Source organism: Rhipicephalus sanguineus, chromosome 10, assembly GCF_013339695.2.
Source record: "Rhipicephalus sanguineus isolate Rsan-2018 chromosome 10, BIME_Rsan_1.4, whole genome shotgun sequence".
Classification (NCBI taxonomy): Eukaryota; Metazoa; Arthropoda; class Arachnida; order Ixodida; family Ixodidae; genus Rhipicephalus; species Rhipicephalus sanguineus.
In genome coordinates this window covers 40019869-40033787 of record NC_051185.1, presented here as the reverse complement: position 1 = coordinate 40033787, position 13919 = coordinate 40019869, and the positions used below count along the sequence as shown (strand labels likewise).

The window sequence follows — 13919 nt, the reverse complement described above, 5'->3', positions numbered from 1 at the left end:
AATGGACCGGACGAGCGCGCCATCCTGTCCCCTTCGTTCCTCTGTGCTGTTTTTTTCGTGTTTCCTTGAACTATGAATATACACCAACTCGTCGAACTGTCCCTGTTAGTTCTGGATATATCTTGTGGCTGGAGGGACGGAATATTTCATTCAATAGAGAGAAGGATCAGTTAAGAGAGGGAGCCCTATGGCGAGTAGTGAGGTGTGCGTAACTAACCATACCTTTATTGCTGATGCAGCCTCTGGAGTGGTTTGCAACGTTTGCATCAAAAGTGCCGGGGAATGATCATCCTGTAAAAGAAACAGGACTGAAAGCCGATGTCTTTTCTATGTTCCTGAAGATCTCCTGATGCCCACATTTTCAGCTGACGAGTGAACCGAAGCTCCAGACAAACGTTTTTTATGAGGGAACTACTTCGAGGTGAACACGTGGGGCACTCTTCGAGCTACGATATGAAACATCGAAACGATGCCATTATTCAGCGTTACAACTTACAGAGTGATAGCTTTTGTGACGAAGGCGACACATGGGCTATATTCTCGATGGAAACTATTCTGCTTCTCAGAACCGTAGTGGTCGTGCGCGCCTGCAACAGCTTGTTGCAGCCGATACCGGGAAGAACATTTAATGCAAGATTTACGGCACATATTGCGCATAGTTCAACGAGACCTCGTGACATTATAGGCCCAACTACGGTTTTTTTTTTATTACATGTCTTTTTGCTGTGACCACGATTGTATTTTGAGATTGTCATTTCTACGTCAGCGGGGGGCTATTCTGAAAGATGACGCTAACATGGAATATAAAGCGTGGTGGCATTAGGAAGCAAGATGCTTCGTAACCAACAATAAAGAGCATGGACAAGTAAAGGTTGCGTCCTGTGTCGGATGTGTCTCTGCATTTTGTCTCATGTATTTATCAAAAGCTATAGAACGCTGGAAACGTTAGATTGCAAGCCGGTCCACAATGTAAGTCTGAAGCTCATGCTTTTATTAGTGTCGCATTAGTATAATCAGCGGTTTCCAGAACCAGTTCAAGTATCGTCACCGGTCATACGTGTAAGTACGAAACATGTGGCTGAGTGTGATGAAAACGATGGCTGCCAATATGGCATGTCGCACAATAGCCTTTGTAAAAACGCTTTTAAAAGATTATGCACGACTTTTTAAAATGATCGGAATGGCATGTCGTGTGCGGGCTTTCATCTCAACACATTCCTTATCAATAAAGTAACGATTTCTTGGAGACAGCATTGGTATTCCAGCTATACACCTCGCATTCATGCCAGGCATAGGTCGGCAAAAAATATGGATCTCTCTCGGATTCACTCAAGAAACACATTTTGTGCTAAGGGCGCACTCAGTATCAGTCTCAAAAAGTTTTCTTAATCAGACTCATTCAGACTCAGACTCACTAAAGATTTTCTCGACCGGGCTTAGTCGGACTCAAGTTCACCAAAATATCACTCACCTGAACTCACTCAGACTCACGGCTCGATCTGAGTCTGAGTGAGTCCTAGTTAGGCGGCTCTTGGGTCGGTTAGCATATAATTAGCTTTTTGACCATGGTGTCAATGCTCTTGCTCTTTAACACCAATATGTCCCATAATCGGTGCTCTACGTGGCGCCTTTGGATGTTGTACTTTCAAACACGAGTTATCAGTGGCTTCAATCCAGACAGGACATTTTCTTGAAAGACCCGGCTCCCACGATGTATTTTATCAAGATCTGCGTGTATAAGAGACTGCGGGGGGGGGGGGGGTGTTGAAGGGGAAAGGTCGTGGCACCCCTTCCCCCAACCCTCTGTAACTCATACATCTGATCAGTCAATATTGAGATGGCGTGTGAACGCTAGTGCGTTGAAGTACGTTAAGAACACGTGAGTATAAGCGTGAGCCGTATAATGCTGAAGTCTGCATAGGTCTGCAAGAAAAGTGGAGCTCGCTCAGAATCACTCAAGGAAAATATTTTCCGCTTGGGCTCACTCATACTGAGACTCACCAAAATTTTCCTCAACCGGACTCAATCAAAGTCCAATTACCAAAATATTACTCGCTCGGACTCACTCAAACTCGCGGCTCGGTCAGAGTCTGAGTGAGCCTGAGTGAGCCGGTTCATGACTGAGTTTGCCGACCTATGATGCCAGGTCATTAGAATTAACGGCTCTGATGTCGCGCTGGAAAGTTTGGAGGACACAGCTGCTTCGGCTGCATTTAGATAGGAGAAAAATGCAGAGAAGCTCGGCGTGCGTTAAGTGAGCACCAAGCAGTGAAACACAAGACGGTGTCTCCTGCTGCGGCATGTCTCATAATCATAACGTAATTTTGGTAGAGTGGTTGATAGGGCTACTAAAAGGTTCACGATCTTAGGATTAAAGCGCAGACGAAAACAGGTGCAGCGATGCAGAGACCTGCGCAGACTACAAACTGATCATTTATTACTGTCCTACCTTGTGTATACTTGGGGATAACTAAAAGTGAAAGAGAGAAGAGACACAATACATGCAAGTTAGTGGGGTAAACCAATCACCGTTTTAACAAAAAAATCTGTGAAGCGATTGGAAATTACACACTGACGCCTCCAATGCCTGCCATTTGCGCGACATTCAACTCGCGGCAAGTGGAATTCACGGGAAGCAGAGCCGATTTTTTAGATGTGAAGCATCTTATAGCGGAGTTCAATCCGGTGGTGGTGGTGTGCGGTGTGACCACCCTTACTGCGCATGCGCAAGCTCTCTCCACACACCTCCTCACCCTCTCCACATTCCCTCTCTTCCCTCCCCCTCTCCACATGCCCTCCCCACTTCCCTCTCTCCCCTTCCACTCTCCCCTCCCCTTCTCCACTCCCCCTCTGAAACGCGGGCTCTACGTGCCGAAACGCTGCATCGCATCGCCTCAGGTCCCCTTTAGCCGGAGATGGTGTGATTTTTTCACTGCGTTGCTTTCTGACATAATGCTGTGCATGAGGTACGGTCACAACAATGGACTAAATGTTCGTGAGCATGCAGAAGTTTATGCGTATCATATATTCTTTCGTAGTCGGTTTCAATACGTTAGACGCTAACAGCTATTTTTGTTATAAAATTTATATCCTCGCTACCTAGTTTCGTGATCAACAAAACTGACCGGGTGTACTCGATGTCACATTAGCAAGGCTCAAGGCTGTCTGCCTGTGTGTGGCTTGTTGAAATGACCATACTTTATAGAAAGCATAAACGAAAAACGAGGAAATAAATGCGAATTGATCGGTGGTAACAGATCCCTTTTTCTTGTGCATTTGCCAGAGCCACAGAGATGCAACTAAGCTACGCCCAGGAGATCGTCTTACTATGGGTGAGAATACAGTAGTAAATAGTTTTGAAATTCATTTTTTGCAAATATTGTCTCTTAGTAAGAGGCTTTGCTCCTGATTGGGCGTTGTTTGCTCATAAACCGCACAGTGTACAAACGTCTACGTGAATAACAATATGGATATATAATTTATCAATACTATAAATAGCACTATTCTAAAGCGCGCAAAAGAAAAGCTTATTATCAAAGCATACTGCAAACTAAAATGGTATAAACAACATTGTAGTACCCAAAAACGAAAGTATAATATCTGTTATATCAATTCAAAAGACGTTGGCATTCGCGCTTCGAGAGCGCTGCTAATACAAAAATAGAGGCGTGCAGCCTTCTAATTAACCTTCGACCGCTTTAAACTTCCTGAGGCAAATTTTGCGTTGTGAGAGATTTGTACTTTTACCAGTAATGTGGTTATGGTTTATGATATATTATTTACCAATGCCTAAATTATTAGATACTTCGTCAACCAACATATATAGGACAAACTAATGCGTTTTAGTCTTCTACTTTAAACGTTTTACAACTACTCGAGAAAAATGTGAGCCTTTTGGTCGGAGGACATTTGGCCATATCAGCCCATGCGCTCATAAAACATAATGAGAAATAGCGTCATAAAACGGTATTTTTTCCTGACGACTTTAGCGTGGTTATCAGAACTAACACAGCATGGATGTTGTTCTCAATATGCCATGCTTGTGCTGTTGTCGTAATGTGCATTTCGTCTTCTACGTCTTCATTCCAGATTCTCCCGTGCATAATTAACAGCGGTATGTATAATTGCTCTCGTCTTCACGATTCGTTATTGTTGGACTGCCTCCGTCCACTCGGTTGTGGTTGACGCTGAATACGAGCGGGTGTTGACTATACTTTGTAGGGTTCTGATAGTAAGTGGAAATAAGCTGCTGTAAAACTGTAACCAAACGTGTTTTTGTTATAATCAATACTGCAGCTGGCGGGCAAGTCTAACTGTTTTGCCGCGGTGGACTTTTTAGCATCTCGAAATCAAAGCAGTACATGTTCGTGAGGCAAGTGGCGAAGTGCGTTCAATTAGAACTCTTGGATTTTTCAGTGACAGAATGTTTCTTTCGTTAAAAATGGTCATTTATTTCCTAACATTTCATGAGCCACTTTGTTATTTGTTGGAAATCAGTAGGTTCCATGAAAATCGGAACGTTATAGTTGCAACTTAAATTTTCAAGCAGCTATCAAAGTTTCGTGAGCCACATTATCGTTAGATACTTTGTTCTAATGCGTTGTGCACTTTTTGAGATAACGCATTTCAATGAGCCTGAACGTTACGTAAGGCTGCAAGCATACTATACTTGCTCTCAAGGTGCCTATGTGACGTTGCCAACGTCGGATCCGAGCACTCACGTACGTGAAGGTTGGGGGCGGGGGGCCCGTGTTGTTTTTTTGTTTCTTTGTTTCAGACGTTATTGTAATGAAAACAGCTAATTGCACTGTTCGATTCCCACATGAAAAAGAGAATAAAAGCTTAACGGGTGGCCACGCTTCGAATTTATTCATTGATTTCAGTAAGCACTTTCCTGCTTGAACAAAGAAGTGAAATGCCTCAAACTGTTTTCCTGGATGATACACCAGATGTGCGTGCATAGAATAAATGGATAAAATGTGCAGTAGGATTCTGGACGATTTCCAAGGTCTGAACGAGAGTGTTAGTGCCGGGATCCCGCACCATTTCACCCATTCCACCTTGTTCGTTTTTCCTGCAAGAAGCTAAATTTGGCCGACAGGCAGCATGAAGGTTAGAGAACAATGTGCGTCTCGATCAGGCAACCTGACGAACGACTTAGAAGGGTGCTAAATAGGGCGTGTTGGTAAGAGTTCATGATGACAGTTATTAACGCGAAAGCCTTTAATGTTTTATACTCGTGGTGTCTGACCACGTCCGTCCGTGCCCTGGCACAGTGCCAGCTGTGGCCTCTCCCCCTCACACTCTCTTAGCAATCACCCGAAAGTACAGCAGCGCGTAGCAATAGTTGTGCATTGCTCCTTGCAACGTGCGTTGTGCAACTGTTGCGCAACTCAGCGGCGGCGTCCGTCAGCGGAGTCGAATGGCCCCAGGCTTTCGCGAAACACACTTTGGAATTTACAAAGTGTCCTTAAATTTTTTCGCGCACAACTTTATAAGCGAGCACTGTAGGAGAAAAAACATATGCAAGAGCAAACTTTCAGCTGTATTTCATTGGGAGACAACAGACCGATTTGATGCGTAGACGTGTCTTTCAAGCTACGTTACACCCGTCTATGTATAAAGCCAGTCGCATCCCTGCTATTATAACTAAGTTGACAGTTTGCACTTGCATATATCAGTCTTTTCCTAGTGCTTGTTGGTTGACTGGTTCAAACAACTTTTTCCATGACGAAGGACGCAGAGCATGGACTGATGGGGTGCGGAAAAGGCGGGGGGTACTGACATTTGGTTTAGGAAGAGCGAACCCTCCGCCTCCCTGGATAAGCCCCTGAACTTATCAATGAAAAGTTTCAGCTTGCATTTATTCCTCCACGTCCCTGCGCGGAGCGTTGCAATATTAAAGCTGAGTAGATTGGTCCATGTACGAATCAATTGACTAATTCGCTCGACGTGCGGTCAAAATTTACTTGCGCGTTTTTGCTATGATTTTGTTCCATTTTGTTCCATATATGCTACATTTGGCGTAACGCTTGCACATTTTCCTCTTTAATCCAACGCAGCCGGCTCCTTTCGAGTGAATTTGAATCAAGTGGCTGCAAGATACATTAATAAAGAGAATAATACACGAGGAGGTAAAATCAGCAGCTGGAGCCTCACACGTGCTTGCAACAGCTTGCATCAAGAGAATAATCTGAAAAAGTAAGCTAACTTAATATTTGTCCTTGTTTCATTAATGGGCCAATTGCTCTTTGTTCTAGAACAAGAGACTGGTTGTACGAGAGACCAGATTGAACTAACAGATAGGATGAAATGGCCGTGGATGAAAGTTGGATTGGCAGAATGTATACGAATATGCTATTACAGGGGTAACATAAGAAAAAAATTTCGAAGGCTTAAATGGACAGACAGGAAATACAGGACATCAATAGAGATGGCCGTGTTGATGGAAGGATTGTATGTTTGTCTCAATCCAGGACTACTTTTGCTTTTTGCACAGGAGCTGTTTAAGGTCAAGGTTAATCCTTGAGGAGCGCAACGAAGGTCCATGTGTGTATGGGCCACGAAAATGGAGCAGTCCCCATTACTCACCTAAAGTGCACTGAAAAAAGTGGAGAGGCTGTCTATAACTAGCCAAATGGGTATGTGCCCACAGATATTGGGCAAGTCCCACTATTCACCTCCGGCCCACTAAAAATAAAGAAGCACTTCGAGCAGTAAAAAAACAAACAAAAAAAAAAAACGAACAAGGGCAGGCTCCCCGCGAGGTCCGCGATTGCGTGTGCGTGGCTTTAGGGAGATTGTGAAATACACTACCACGTGGTGTTTTATTAGTGCATATGGCCTTGCAATACAGCACACCTTTCTTTATGATAAGTGCAGAAAGTGCCGAAGTGTGATGCGTAATCGCGAAGAAGCGAGGTCTGTCCACTTGACCTGCAGCTCACTGTAATATCGCCATAGAAAAAAAATTGGCGCGAACATCCGAGAGCCCTATTTACATCAGGCCTTTCGCATCCATCACTTACTGTACACACAGTGAAACCTGTCCACTAACGCTATTGACCGAATATGACATGTCTGAGAAACGGCAAATCTTGGAGGCCCTTGGTTACCTTCCCGCAGCACAAATATGTGATTGTAGCATAAAACGGCATTCAGGAGGGGAACGCACTTAGAACAGGGCCATGTGAATAATATTTTTTAAAGACGATAGTCTTTCTTGGGGAACTTAAACGCAGAAATTTTGGTCTGTCTGTCTCTCTGCCTGTCTTTCTGTTTGTCTCTGTCACCCGATTCAGCGACCCGGCCAAAGTTGAACCACTTGCTTACCGCTCACCCATCTTGAACTGATACGGCTGTTCATACTTGTGAACGTTGTCGATCAAAAAGTAAATATTGCGCATATCTGAGGCGCAACATCACTAGGTAAGTATGAGGTGGTGTGTTCCTTTAATAGAAAATACATAGATACGCAATTTTAAAGACCCTAGTTTCTTAAGCTGTGCTGAAAATGCGGCTGCGCTGAAAATGCCTATGCGTGCTGACGAACGCCCTCTGCCACGGAGGAAGGAAACACTCTGCACAAGCTCATGTTTCTTGACGTATTGCCAGATGGCGTCCATATCGCACGCAGCGCCTCCTCTATCGTCTTTACACGGCATTTGCAGCGGAGCACGCAGATACGCGGCCAATTGTTTGCATTAGTATGTTTGTGTGTGTGTTGAAGAATATCAGGTGGTCAGTACCAATAAACTCCCTTTGGTGTGCCTTCTAATGAGATCATGGTTGTGGCACGTAAAATATTAAAACTTAACTGGCTCCCTTATTGCCACTTTCACATTCAAAATGAGGCAACAACCGTTAGGTCGCTGCTGGCGTTTTAAAATTGGACTGGAATTTTGTCTATGCCCTCTATCTTGTTTTAAGTTAAACGTTCTAGCGCTAGCAGTCCAGAGGAAGGCAGATACGTATTTGCACTATTGTGTGCTATGCTTCAGTCTATGTCTCACTGATGTATCTGCTTGCTGGCACTGAAATGTTCCACAGTAGCGAAATGAAGAACGTTGCAAGCAGCAACCCTACGTGTTAACGAATTATAACTACCTTTTCTTGTGGGCTTCGGCACAACTGATATTTACCATAACCACTCTGCTATCTGTTTGTACCAAGTGCCACGCAGATGGTGGAGCGATCGCCTCAGAAAAGCGTTTTTCTCGCTTTCGACCATAGGATGAAGTTTTCGTCAGCTGCTTAGTTTTCTTTATAGGTGATGTTTATTCGATAAACAATGTAAAAGAACGCTTCTTACAGGCCATATGCAGACACACCGTTTGATTTTGTTTTGTTTGTAGGTGGAGTACTATACTTCGGAGTCTGCATTTTTTTTCTGTTTCATCGCACTACGTAGAATTACTGAGGCTATGGGAACTGAATGATTCGATTGCACCGCCACAAATTTATTGCAGTATTTATAATATCAGAAACGTAGGTCCTAAATAATTACTACGCTTGAGGAGAGATACTATTGGTTGTCTTATAGCAAAACGGATGCGTGATTCACATATATTAGAACTGGGCATTCGGCGTTGGCCAAGGAGTACGGCTTCTTGATTCGTTTTCCAGATTCAGTGTTTATGAAAAAGCAATGCGGCGTAATAAATATCTAGACAATTTTTATTAACAGGGATTCTGAAGTATCCAACTATGGGTGGATGGGAACTTTATACTGGCCATAACTCTGCTGAGAGGGATGATCTGCTTCTGGACCAAAAATTCAGGGTGCTATCACATTTTTGTTTTCTTCTTACAGGCACCCAGTGAAAGCACATGTAGACTGGATGATCTACGGTGATTGCTATCCACATAAGTATAGAGGGCCGCGAAGAACTCATTGTACAGGATTTTTTTCGTGGTCCGCTCATGACGGCATAGTTTGCCCTTTCAGCCTTAAGCATCGCACTGCACTTCCGGTCAAGTACCCATATCTGAGTAAGAAGATACACGATCTACACCTAAATAACATACCTGTAGGACCTATAGTCGAAATCTGGAACAGTGGAGCAAATGCAACGAAGGTGTTCGGCTCGGTGAGTGACAGGTTCACAGATTAGTGACTCGACCTGTGACGTGTGCCGCCATGCGCTGATCAAAGCAAAGATCAGAATAGCCCGTCAACCGGCATGCTTTTTGGGGTGCATGAGAGGCTGCATGGTTACGGCTTCACTATTCTCAAGAGAACCATTGTCATCATGATCGTTCTCGGAATGTAATGTCCACGGCAGGAAGCAGGAATCTTTCGATGACCTCCAATACGCCCTATCTGGTGCGAGCTCATACCATTTTATCCCTGCGCACTTCTCATTTTAGTAGCTCCACCTGACTCGCTGCCCTTCTCAGCTGCGTTTCTCTTTCCCTCGGTAATTATTCTGTTCCTTTAACGGACCCTCGGTTGCCTTTTTCACGCGTTACGTGGCTCGCACAGAACTATTCCTTTTGCTTATTGTCAACTGTATAGGCTACTCTCCTGTGATGTATGACCCATCCTCCTGTCGAGCGATAGCGTAATCTTACTTGTATCATTTTGTGTGGGCTTGTAAAGACGTATTCGGAGAATATATTATAGTGTCTTGCTTTCATTCCAGATATGCCACTTCGTTGCAAAGATAACCTTTACTGGCTACTTTGCGTACTACGTCACACACCCTAAAAGAAACGTATCAAGGTGTGAAAATGTCAAGATCACTGAGCTCCAGAACAGCACCGAAGGACTCGTAGCGGAAGGGAACAAACTGACGTACCATGTGTGGGGAATGTATTTAGAGCATATGTGGTGCAGGTGAAACGTACAATAAGGTCAACTAAAAATACTTAAAGGGCCCCTCACCATTCCGCGTTCAAAGACGAGGGAGTGGTTTCCTCCTAGCCTTCGATACCCTTCCTACAGGCGATATCTCCCCTTCGTCACTTATTTGTTAAAATCACGTGTACCATCGCAGCACTAAGCGTTGAGCCTATCAAGATTTCGAACTCGTCGGCTACACGCTGTGATCTCCGCTGCGCAGTGGGAAACGCAGAAAATGAAGTGAAATCTGTTCATGGCGCACGATAGTCATGCGAGGCAAGGAAGAATGGACGGGCGGCTGCATGGCAAAGCAGCGCAGGGCACAATTCACAGCTGATATGTAGCCTATATGGACCAATGTAGAATATGTACTACATAGACGTCACGGGAATCACTGTTCTGCGTCACGAAGTGCGCCAGAAAGACAGGAAACGCCAGGAGAGAATATTGCGCTCGTTTTTTGTATATTCAGAGGCTGGTGAGGGGCCCTTTAAGAGCTCTATCTTCGTTTTCACAAATAGGAATAGAGCATGGAAGGAAGTTTTTCCAGCGAGAAACAATTGAGACGAAAGACCAGCAAAAGAAAAGACACAAACGAGCACTGACTTGGAACTGTTTGTTTTTCAAGTGTCCAAGTAATCTTTACACAAAAAGTCCTTCTAAAAAAGCCTTTCATGCGTACAATCTCTGCACATGAGCATTGTTACAAAACATTAAAAGAAACCATCTCAAGGTTCACTTCCCTTACCAAACGGTGACAGTGACGGTGTGCTGATGCATTTATTATTCGCTTTTATTACGTAATATGCTTTTATATTCTCTCGTTCTTTGTTTTATCTGAGGCTCGCTTCAGTAATTTGTTGTTGTTTTTTGTGTGCCAGTAATGGCGTCAGTCATATATTTTACAACGGCAACCCATGTTACCACCTAAGATGCTGCGCACAGCCAGTTGGTGCTCGCGTTCTGTGTCACTGAAGCATCGGCCTGCCTGACCAATATATGAATGTCCACAACTAAGCGGTACCTCGTAAACCACCTTACGTGTGCAGTCAGTGAGACGAATCACGCGCTTCATAGAGCAAACCACACGCGTTTCTTTCTATGTCAGTAGGAGGCATATTTTACAACGGAGGTGTTCAGCTTTTCGTTATGCACTTAGTCATCGGCAGAAAACTATCATCATCATAGACCGGCACGCGCTCTGTTTGTTCTCTTCTTCATCTTCTGCTTCACTTTCACAACAAATGCGCCAATTTGTCCGGCGTGGAACGCGGTAATTCTGATGGGCGAGAAAACGAGTAGAGAAAGAGAAACAAAGAGACCGAAAGAAAGAGAGAAATTCTTGGCGAAAAACATTTCTTGGCGAGGCGGGATTCGAACCCGCTTACAGACCACACGAAGGCGAGCGTCGTAACCTCTCGGCTATCCAGGCACGCGAGCGGGTCATAGTATAGCCTTGTATAGTATAGTAAAAGGGGGTGGGGTTTGGAAAGGAAATTGAGGGTGAGGAGGTGAGAAATGAGGAGGGGAGAACGTGAAGTATAGCATAAAAAGAAAGAGAAAGAGCTAAACAGAGAGATAGAGAAAGAGATAGAAAGGATGAGGAAGGGAGAAATAGAAATAAACAGAGGCAAGAAATACATGGAAAAGACAGAGGGAAGACAGAAGAAGAAAGCAAGAGAGGAAGAAAGAAAAAAAAACACAAAGAGAAACAAAAAAGGCCGCCCAGCTCCGCAATTTCTACTGGCTTGGCACCACTAGTGAAAAGCTGCCTTAATTTTTTTTGCCAACTAAATTGCACGGGGCAGAAAACTGCACGTTGACAATACACTTTCCAGAAACATTTTTGACTTTATGGGAGATGCGGTGAAGATACGGAATAGCGTATTTTTGTTAGGTTGACATTGAGTTTAAGGTGATCTTTTTACATTTCTTTCATGTTTGCTAAATATTTTCAGACACGTTTATGAAGAAGACCGCCGGGGAATAACATTCGGCCCTAGCCATACACACCGGGATATCCCCTAGCCACATACAGCTTTGTTGTAAAACGTTGTTTTACCGCGCTGTTTGCCGCGTGGTTTTAATAATTAATATAACAACCAGCAGAATGAAAAATCGGGTAAGTGAATTATTAATAGAACAGGGAGCGGATATCACAAAATTCAAGCTGCTGCCAACGAGTGAGGATGAACGGACCAATAATAATAAACAAATCGATGAATAGTCATTGAAGATTAAGGAGAAACAAGATGGCTTTAGCCGTATAGACAAGTTACATTCGAGTCATCATGAGTAGCCGAGTGGCGCACTGCGAAAGGTATAACACGGAATGTACTTTCGTTTCGTCGTACAACAGGCAGCCACTGCAAGAGGATCTGGACATGAGAAGAGGTGGTTTCATTCAGGGTTGCCAGAAGTACTTGCAGGTGATTACTAATTCGATTCCAGCAGACGCCCTCTAAGCGACTTGCCCTTCAAAAAGACATATTTACGGCGCGTTGCAGAACAGACTGACACATTATAAATGCGGATGAACTTCAGTGGCTTACTTTCTCCTTATGACGATACTTAAAAAACCCCGCTGCCTTCCTCGAGATGTTAAAATATTGTTGGTCTGCAATCTTTTACTAAAGTCTGCGGAATATCGTACAGTACTTTTTACCACGGTATCAACTGAAGTTTAGCCTGGAAAATAGCGCAAAAAAGGGCGAGAACGAAGGAACACAGCACACTGGACGAGCGCAGTGTACAATGACGAAGACAGAATGCTGGACTTAGTTCTCGTCCCCTTTTTCGCTGTGCGGTGTGTTTCCCCAGCTCAGCATGTATCAACGCTCCCAAATCAAAGTCATGATCTAGTGAAGCCGCTTCGTCACGGGCGACCCGAATTTATGCTTACAGTTGCAATTGTTGGGTGCTTGTGAAATGCTCACAGAAAATTATCTGTCCCATTGGGACCAGAATCAGCAGCATAGGGCTACAGTTCATAGTAGGTGTAGTAAGTTTCGCATTTGCTAGAGTACAGCCCATTACGTTTAGTCAGTGGGATGCGACGCCGACCACTGACTACAATTTTTTTACGTGCTAAAGCGTGTTTCGAAGGAGCTAAATAACTTTTTTTTCATCCTTGCGGCGAAGAGGCAAGACCTCGACGTCCCCACGTGGGAGGCCTAGGCCGTGCCACTCAAACTGCCGGCTCCCAATAAAGTTTATTCTTCCTCCTCCACGCATCCATACTGCTCAGCGTTTCCAATATATCAAAGAACGCATTTGCTGCCATTTCATAAAAAAGTTTCAACGGCGAAAAAAATTGAACTCACTGCAGCAGAATGTGGCACTAAGCGAGCAGTGTTGTGAGGTCGGGTATGAACTTATGCTCGATTTTATAAAAAGTGAAATAAACGTGGGAAAGCAGACGTAGCGATATAGCTAACTTCCAAGTCTCACCTTTGTCTGACATGTCATGCTTCTTTTGTTCTTGAAAGAAAGATTCTGCAACTTTAGAACTCAACAGAATAAAAACATTGCATTGGAATATGGTATCTAAGGTCCAATGGCAAAAAGTGGATAGCATTCACTCCATAGTACTTCTTTCTCGTATGGAACCTTACCGAAGATCGTTAATTGATCGTTGATGTATAAAACATATATTAGTATGGTGAACAAAAATAACAGGTAAACAGAAGGTTACGGGGTCGTTCGCAGCTCTGCGAGCGTTTTTACAGGCGTAGTGCCAAGATACATACAAGCTGATTTTGATATTATCAAACATAAATAGCTTTCAACATGATGTATTGGTGAAAAACGGCTGTGCAGCAGCTTGGTTACTTCCACGATGTTCAACGTCAGCAGTCGGCAGTGGCACGATGTCTCGTATAGGTACAGCTCCTCGTGATGCATATACAGATATATAGCAGTATACCTTGTTATTTAAACATAAGTAGAGCCAATAATACGACGAAAATAGATTAACGAAGGCAAGAAAAACATAAGGAGGAGAGAGTGAGAGCAAAGAGCTAGTGTGAACGTGAAAACAAATGACATTGAAATGCTATCAGACAAACAACTAAAC

At 43.9% G+C, this 13919-nt stretch overlaps 1 long non-coding RNA gene across 1 annotated transcript; it reads left to right on the top strand.

Annotated features, from left to right (window-relative positions):
- The first annotated feature begins 3282 nt into the window (after positions 1-3282).
- Positions 3283-8924, top strand: LOC119372629 (uncharacterized). Its single transcript, XR_005179601.1, has 3 exons — positions 3283-3332; positions 6063-6201; positions 8813-8924. It is a non-coding gene; the product is annotated as an uncharacterized LOC119372629 (long non-coding RNA).
- Positions 8925-13919: the final 4995 nt, after the last annotated feature.